Source organism: Paralichthys olivaceus, chromosome 5 (assembly GCF_024713975.1).
Source record: "Paralichthys olivaceus isolate ysfri-2021 chromosome 5, ASM2471397v2, whole genome shotgun sequence".
Classification (NCBI taxonomy): Eukaryota; Metazoa; Chordata; class Actinopteri; order Pleuronectiformes; family Paralichthyidae; genus Paralichthys; species Paralichthys olivaceus.
Window position 1 is genome coordinate 26,956,595 of NC_091097.1, and position 9,239 is coordinate 26,965,833.

The following is a 9,239-nucleotide window of genomic DNA, read 5'->3' on the forward strand; positions in this document are numbered from 1 at the left end:
TTATTGTTATTACTGCAATTGGCGAGGGTGGATATATTTATCATGACAATATTTTTATCTTGTTTTTAATTTCACTGTTTTTTGTGGATCAATAATGTTGTGTTTAGAGAGCAATATTCAATTCAATTCAATTTTATTTATATAGAGCCAATTCTCTCTTCTACTCAAGGCACTTTACATTTAAAGGTCAAGACCTTAAAACAATATTAACATAGAGAAACCCAACAGTTCCCACAATGAGCAAGCACAGGCGACTGTGGAGAGGAAAAACTCCCTCATTAACAGGGAGAAACCTCTGGCAGAACCAGGCTCAATGTGGGCGGTCATCTGCCTCGACCGGTTGGGGTGAGGAAAAAAAGTAAGGGGGGAGGAAAGGAGAGATGGGTGGAAAGCGGGGGAGAGAAGAGAGAGATGAGGTGGAGAGAGAGAGACCGGGAACAATTGGGCACCAATCACTATCAGGGCTGACTATAACAATAACAATGTAGTGATCTACATCAGGATTATATATATTAATGAATTACTGAGTTATTGTAATTAATGCTAACAATGGTGATGGTAGTCGTTGTTGTCCTGCAGTCCCGGTGCCAGTTATCTGAAACGAGAGAGAGAGAAGAGCCAGAGGGACTATGGGAGGACAAAGTGACACTTTGACATGATGACATGTTAAAATGAATAAATAAATAAATAAACAGGTGTGGGGGGGCAGAGAGACAGAGAGACAGAGGGAAGTAAAGAAGTGCTCAGTGCATGATGGGAGTTCCCCCAGCAGTCTAAACCTATAGCAGCACAACTAAGGGATGGTTCAGGACTCACCTGATCCAGCCCTAACTATAGGCTTTGTCAAAGAGGAAGGTTTTTAGTTTTACTTTAAATGCTGGGACAGTGTCTGCCTCCTGAACCCAGAGTGGGAGCTGGTTCCATTTAGCCTGATAGCTAAATGTTCTACCTCCTGCTCTACTCTTACAGACTCTTGGAACCACTAGAGAGCCTGTGTTTTGGGAACGAAGTGATCTACTTGGATAATAAGGTGTTATCAGCTCTTTGATATATGAGGGGGCGTGATTGTTGAGGGCTTTAAAAGTGAGGAGCAGGATCTTAAATTCTATTCTAAATTTTACAGGGAGCCAATGTAAGGAAGCTAAGACAGGAGTGATATGATCTCTCCTTCTAGTTCCTGTCAGCACTGGAGACTTTTAACAGTCTTCATGGAGCATCCTGCTAATAGGGAGTTACAGTAATCTAATCTAGAGGTTACAAACGCGTGGACTAGTTATTCAGCATCCTGCTTAGACAGGATGTTTCTAATTTTGTTATTTTGCGCAGATGGAAGAAAGCCGTCCTAGACACTAGTTTAATATGGGGGTGAAATGACATGTCTTGGTCGATCAACACTCCAAGGTTCCTCACAGTGGAGCTGGAGGCCAGACTGACACCATCCAAGGTGACTATCTGTTCAGACAGTGATTCTCTGAGATGTTTAGGGCCAATTACAACAACCTCAGTTTTGTCTGAGTTTAAAAGTAGAAAATTTTGGGTCATCCAGGCCTTGATATCTTTGAGACATTACTGAAGTTGAACTAGGCGATTAGATTCATCATGCTTCATGTAAATATACAATTGGGTGTCGTCTGCATAGCAGTGGAATTGTATGTGGTGCTGTCTGATAATGTTGCCTAAGGGGAGCATATATAAGGTGAAGAGTATTGGTCCAAGGACAGAACCTTGTGGAACTCCATGATTAACTTGCATGTGCATGGAGGAGTCATTGTTAACATTAACAAATTGGAATCTATCTGATAAATATGATTTAAACCAGTGTAGTGCTGTTCCTTTAATTCCTATATGTTGTTCTAATCTCTGTAGCAGAATCTTATGATCTATTGTGTCAAAGGCTGCACTAAGGTCCAACAAGACGAGGACAGAGACAAGTCCATCATCTGATGCCATAAGAAGGTCATTAGTGACTTTCAATAGTGCTGTTTCTGTGCTGTGATAGGTTCTAAATCCTGACTGAAATTTTTCCAATAAACCGTTACTATCTAAGTAACCACACAGCTGGTTAGCAACGGCTTTTTCTAGGATTTTGGAAATGAAGGGCAGGTTGGATATGGGTCTATAGTTAGCTAAAACCTCTGGATCAAGTGTAGGCTTTTTAAGCAGAGGTTTAATAACGGCTACCTTAAAAGCCTGTGGTACATAGCCGGTTAGCAAAGACATATTAATCTGATTTAAAATGGAACTGTCAATTAGGGGGAGGACTTCTTTAAAAAGTCTAGTTGGAACAGAGTCCAGCTGACAAGTAGTTGGTTTAGATGATGAAACTAACAAGGTCAGTTCAGGAAGATCAATAGAGTAAAATTTGTTTAGACATAAATCTGGTGCTATGGTTTCAGGACCAGACAATGTATCAGTGTTATTCACTGGGAGGAGGTGGTGGATTTTATCCCTGATGGTTGTAATTTTATTAGTGAAGAAGCTCATGAAGTCATTGCTTCTCAGATCTAGAGGAATAGATGGGTCAGTAGAGGTGTGACTTTCTGTCAGCCTGGCTACAGTGCTGAAGAGGAACCTGGGGTTGTTCCTATTTTCTTCTATTAGTAATGAATAATAAGAGGTTCTGGCATTTCTAAGTGCTTTTTTGTAATTTATAAGGCTATTCTTCCAGGCTAGGTGGAAGTCTTGGTGATTGGTGGAACACCACTTCCTTTCTAGCTTCCGCAATGTCTGTTTTAGAACGCGCGTTTGGGAATTATACCACGGAGCTAATCTCCTCTGACTTACTTTCTTCTTTTTTAATGGGGCGACAGCTTCAAGTGCTGTTTTTAGTGAGGCTGCAGTACTATTTACAAAGTTATCAACTAGTGTGGGAGTAAGGTTTTGATAATCTTCTTGTATTGTACTGACACATGGCTGAGAGGGAAGTGAGGAGGGGAGCAGTTCTTTAAATTTGTGAACAGTTTTGTCGGATAAACATCGACTATAATAGAATTTCCGTCCAGAATTGACGTAATTAACAATTCTGAATTCAAATGTAAGTAAAAAATGGTCAGACAGAAGCTGGTTCTGTTGGAATATTGTTATATTTTCTATGTCAATGCCATATGTCAGGACAAGATTAAGAGTGTGATTCAGGCAGTGGGTCGGTTGATTCACATGTTGAGTGAAACCAATCGAGTCTATTATTGATTTAAATGCTGAACTAAGGCTGTCATTGGCAACATCTACATGAATATTGAAATCACCGGCTATAATGATCCGATCTGTTTTAAGAACTAGTTCTGATAAAAATTCAGAGAATTCAGATAGGAATTCAGAGTAAGGGGCGGGTGGATGATATATGATGACTATATTAATTGGTTTATGTGACGTCAGGCTTGGGTGGATGAGGCTGGTTCTAAGATTTTCGAAAGAGTTATAACTCTCTTTTGGTCGGGGGTTGATAGATAGATCAGATTTAAAGATTGCTGCAACCCCTCCACCTCTGCCTGTGTTCCGAGGAGTGTGAGTATTAGAGTGGGTTGGGGGCGTCGCTTCATTTAAACCTACATATTCTCCGTCTTGTAGCCAAGTTTCGGTTAGGCATAATACATCTATTTGATGATCAGTAATGAGATCATTTATAAGTAAATATTTTGAATTTAGTGACCTGATATTTAATAAAGCGCATTTTATAGTTATGTTTTTAGCTGATGTTTTGGCTGTGTTAATTTTGACTAGGTTTGAATGTATCACCCCTCTCCTGTGTACTTTTGATTTAAAGAAATTAGGTGGTCGGGTGGCAGACAAAGTTTCTATGGGATGTAGTGAGGGTGACTGTTTGAATAGAGGCGCAGAGAAGCATGTAAGACTGCGACTCTGCCTCCTGGTCTCAACTCTGGATTGTCACGGTGTGGACTGTGTAACAAACGTTGTCATATTTCTAGATATGAGAGCTGCGCCATCTCAAGTGGGATGAATACAGTCTCTCATAATCAGACCAGGTTTCCCCCAAAAAGTTCTCCAATTGTTAACGAAGCCCACATTGTTATTTGGACACCACCTCGACAGCCAGCGGTGAAAGGATGACGTGCGGCTAAACGTGTCATCACTGGAAACTCTTCCAGATTCAGTCTCTTATAATAACAAAAATAATAATAACAACTAGAAAACCAACCTTAAAATAGAACATGTAATACATTCAAAGCTCACAACTGGAAAATCATTTAAATACACTCATCAAAACTCATCAAATTGCAGTTGTAGCACATGAATTGCCTCACCCGGGGCCCACTGTTTGCATTATCATGCACTGGACCTGTTTTACATTGTCTGTTAAAGCCAAAAGTTCCTCCTTCACTGGTGTGTCAGTAAAAATAGCAGCTGAGCAGTTCCAAGGGAATATGTTGTTGGGTGGAGTATTGTTCCCTGTTACTCAAACCCCTGACACCCTGCCTGTTTAAACTCCTGTCTGGTCACCACTCTGTTTGATTTCTGCACAGTCAAAACACCAGTTTCATCCATATTCCAGATGTTCCCTGGTCCCGGTGAATGTTGATGTAAACCCCTCTCCGGATTGCCAAAGAAAACCTTGTTAAAAGCTTGCTGCCACTGGCTTTCTGTATGAGCCAGTTTAGGAAGTGTGAAAACCAGTGTGAAAAGAATAGAACTTCTGTGCCTCAGCTAACTGCTGGCTTTATCACCTCAGTTAGTGAGAAACCGAAATGCCATTGAGCCAGTGTACAGTAGTTAATGTTAAAATCCCTCGCTGTACTTCCTATTGATGTATTTGCTGACTCCACCTTCCTCATGTCAGGGGGTATGCCACTATTTTCAGTTTTTTTTCCATAGGTCCTGATCATCACTTTCTTCTGTCCCTTCCTCATAAACATAGTCACATCTGTCTATTTCAATGGTTTAACTTTCTCTACTCTTTTAATTCATCATGTTATTACTTAACTAGAAAATCTCTCCTGCCGAGACATTTTGAATGGGTGCCTTGTGCTTGTTGCTGGCGCTCCGCGCAGAGAAACATTTCCTTTAAGAAGGAAGGACAGAGACACATGACATCCAGCTTGGTGACAGAGAGAGAGTGAGAAACTGTACCAGTTCAAGAGGAAGGAGAGAGACCCTGAGAGAGAGAGTGAGACAGTGAGAGAGAAAGACATGTATAAAAGCTGCATTTTGATAACACGTTCCAGGTTGGCAACAGAGGAACTTTACCAATTTCAGAGAGAGAGAGAAACCATGTTACAAGGTTGTAAGGTCTGATCACCATCCATGGGATTTAATTTTAAAAATTCAGCCTCCTTCAGGCTTCCTGGGAACATCCTGTGACTATTTGGGTTTTTTATTTTGAAAATCCAGCCTCCTTCAGGCATCCTGACAACATCCCGCAGCTATCTGGGTTTTTTATTTTGAAAGTCCAGCATCTTTTAGGCTTCCTGGGAATATTCTGTAACTACTTGGGGGTTTTATTTTGAAAATCCAGTGTCTTTCAGGCTTCCTGGGAATATTTTGTGACTATTTAGGGGTTTTATTTCGAAAATCCAGCATCTTTCAGGCTTCCTGGGAACATTCTGTCACAATTTGGGAGTTTTATTTTGAAAATCCATTCTTTTTCCGGCTCCCTGGGAACCTGTAACCATCTGGGGGTTTTATTTTGAAAAACCAGGCTCTGTACAGACTTCCTGGTAACATTCTATTACTATTGGGCTTTTTTTTTTTCAAAATAAAGGCTCATTACATGTCCCTGGTAATATCTAGTTACTATGGGGGGGGGGTTGGGCAGGGGCGGTTCTGGCTAATTGGAGGCCATGGGCAAAGAACAATTTTGAGCCCCCCCCCCCCCCCCCCCCCCTCCCACCCACCAAAGCAACAATCCCCTCCAACCCCACACCCACCCAGACACACACACACTTAATGAGCCATGTTATGTGAAACTGACATTTATTGTGAATAGAAACAACTAAACAATTATTTACTTCATAATGATTAACTTTACAGCAAAACGGCTGACTTTAACATCTATGTGCGTGTGTGTGTGTGTGTGAGAGAGAGAGAGAGTGAGTGAGGGAGTGTTTCTGTGAGTGAGTGAGAGAAAGGGAGACATGTGAGTGAGTGAGTTTGTGTGTGTCTGTATGTGTGAGAGTGAGTGTGTGTGTGTGAGTGAAAGGGAGGCGTGTGTGTTTTTGTGTGTGTGAGAAAAACGGAGACGAATGAGTGAGTGAGTGAGTTAGTGAAAGGGAGACAAGTGGATGTGACTGAGTGAGTGCGTGTGTGTGTGAGTGTCTGTACACATGTGTTTCCGTCTTTGTATGGGGGGTTTGGTGAAAAGAGTGGGCCAAGGTGGGGATGGAGTCGGAGGGTAAAGGAGGTGCAGCTCCCCATTCTTCAATCTGCACAGGAGGTGAGCAAATACCTGAAAAAGCAGACTAAAAGAGAGAAGGAGCATATAAGTTAGCATTCAGTATAGCATTTTAATGAAAATGGCATGAATTGAAAGGAGTTATAACTGCCACTTACTGTGTGTGAGTGTTGAGTGCAGGATTAAATCCTGATTCTTCGTGCTTTAGCATTGGCAAATGCAGTGATGACATCGTCCATTTCTAGCTTTCTCCTCACATCTTGCTCAATGGATATTACTGCCAGATCTGACAGTCGCTCCTGAGCCATGGTGGACCTCAGATATGTCTTGATTAGTTTCAAGGCAGAAAAACTCCTTTCCACAGAAGCAACAGTGACAGGCAGTGTGAGAAGTAATCGGAGTGCAATGCTTAGGTTGGGGTAACAATCCAGTAAGTTCTCCTTGTATATGTAATCAAGCATTTCTGAAGGGGAGGAGATGCAGTCTGGAAAGGCTTTAACTGCAGCCCTTATCTCCAGTTCCAAATCAGCACCAACATCCTCTGTTTCCACCTCCATCTTCTGGCAGCTAATGCCGAGTGTTCTTTCATGCACTGCTTTTTTCATGTTCTCCAATGAATAAAGAAATCCATAAAGACCGAAATATGTCTCTGTCTGAGCTAATCGATTTCTGATGCTACAAAGGGCTGTATCAATGAGAGGTAAAAAGAAGTCCCTGTTGAAACGCTCTTCAGGGGTGAACTTTGTCTCCTCTCCTCCTTCATACAGGCATCTTCGAGTAGTTGTTCGCTGTCTCTGTTCAGGGAGTGTCATCTCAATTTTTAATTCCTCTGCCATCTCCCTGGCATCTGTCTGCGCTGATTTAAGCCCACTTTCTCTGTACTCTTGCAGACTTTCTCCAAGTCCATCCATCTCTCTTTTCAGGGTCTCTATTGAGATTTTTGGACTCTGAAAGAGTTTGCTGATGTGATTTATTTGGTACAGAATGTTATACCAAACAATAACACTCACAAGGAAACTCCAGGTCTGTATGTCTTTCAAAAGTGCTTCACACTTGGACACAGTCTCAGAATCTGTAGGTCTTTTGGTCATGGCATGGTCAATGAGTGCCTCCAAGGCTTTCACAAACTGAGGCATTTGGTACCGGAGAGCTTTTACACTGTCCACTCTGCACTCCCATCTGGTTGAAGACAGACTTTTTGACAGTCATCATCAGTACATGTTTCTCCATCATCTCCCACCGTTGCACAGAGGAGCTGAACAAGTTGTACAATCTCTGGAGGACACCAAAGAAGTTCACAGACTGTCTAGATGACTGTGCCACATCACAAATAACCAAATTTAAACTGTGACTCCCACATGGCACATACAGGGCCTTCTTGTTTGTGTCTAGCACTCTCCTCTGTACACCCTGGTGCTTACCCTGCATGTTGCTCCCATTGTCGTATGCCTGCCCACGACAGTCACAGATGTCAAGATCAAATTTGGTCAGTTGGTCCGTGAAAGTTTCATACAGTCCTTTCCCAGTTGTGTCATGGACATCAACAAAACCAAGAAAATGCTCCTCAATGGAAATACCCACATTTTCTGCACAGTTAACAATGCGCATTACAAGGGTTAGCTGTTCAGTATGGCTGTTGTCTGGTGTACAGACCATTATGACAGCAAAGTACTTGGCTCTCTTTATCAGAGATACAACAGCATCTGTGGTCTTTTGTGCTATTACAGACATTCTCATCATCTGTTTGCTGAGGTAATGATCTCTGCATTCTTGGTTTTGGATTCTCCTCAAGTGTTCATTCATCACTGGGTCGAATTGGGCCATTAATTCAACCTGACCCAGGAAGTTCCCTGTGGAGGTGAAGGGGCTGGGAGAGCACCTTCACCTGCACCACAGAGGATCAGTCAGCACAGGTGAGAGCTGTTAGCTGATTGATCCTCATGCTTGAAAAGGCAGCAGCAGAGCTGCCTCGGGGTGGAACACACACTGGGGAAGTTGGCACCAATTTTCCATATTATCTATGTGCTCCCTGCTGCGCTCATGAGTTCTGAGAGTTCTCCCATATGTTTCCATGCACGAAATCCATTGGTGCTGAGACTGAGTGAGATTTTGTTTTTCCCGATGATTGGACATGCAAAACAATAAACTGCATCAGCACTGGTCGAGTAGACGAGCCACTTCCTTGTAATTTGTTCCCCGTTTTTCATTTTCATTCCAAAGTTTTCAATCGTGAATCTCCTTGGCGGGTTATCTGTGTTTTGGGGGTAATTAAAGTTTCGAGTTTGTACTGGTCCTGTTCTAACAATTTCAATTCTCTCCCTATCTGTAATTATTTCAGGCCATAATGCTGGGTCTTCACTGATCACTGTCTCATTGGGGTTACTCACATTGCTGACATCACTGCTCTCCCTATCATCCAGCTTGAGCAGGGATGATGACCATGGCAGTATCCTGTGCGTCTTCAGTGCAGGTGTCAGTGTCAGGGATATGGACAGCTGTGGTACACGATGATGTCTCATCGTTTTTAGAAGCAAGGCAGGCAGGGCTAGTTGGTGCTGAAGTGGCTGTGTGTCTGCTGCTGCTAGCAATAGCTAAACTTGGCCCAGCAGCACTTGAAACATTATCAGATATGTCTTCATTTTCCACAGACAAATTCTTTGATTGGAAAAACTTTGTAAGCTTAGGTAATTTCTCCCTTAACTTCTCCTCCTCCCTTTTCTTCTTTCTTTTCTCACTGCCACTTTGAAATCGTTTCATGTTTCCGCGATCACATACACTCCACCACACTAGGCGCCCCGGCTTGATGCTGTGTGAGAAGGGGGAAGGGGAGGGGCGCGGGGGACAGTTCACCGGCTCTCGATCTCCCAAATCTGCAGTGATTCTCAAACTGTGG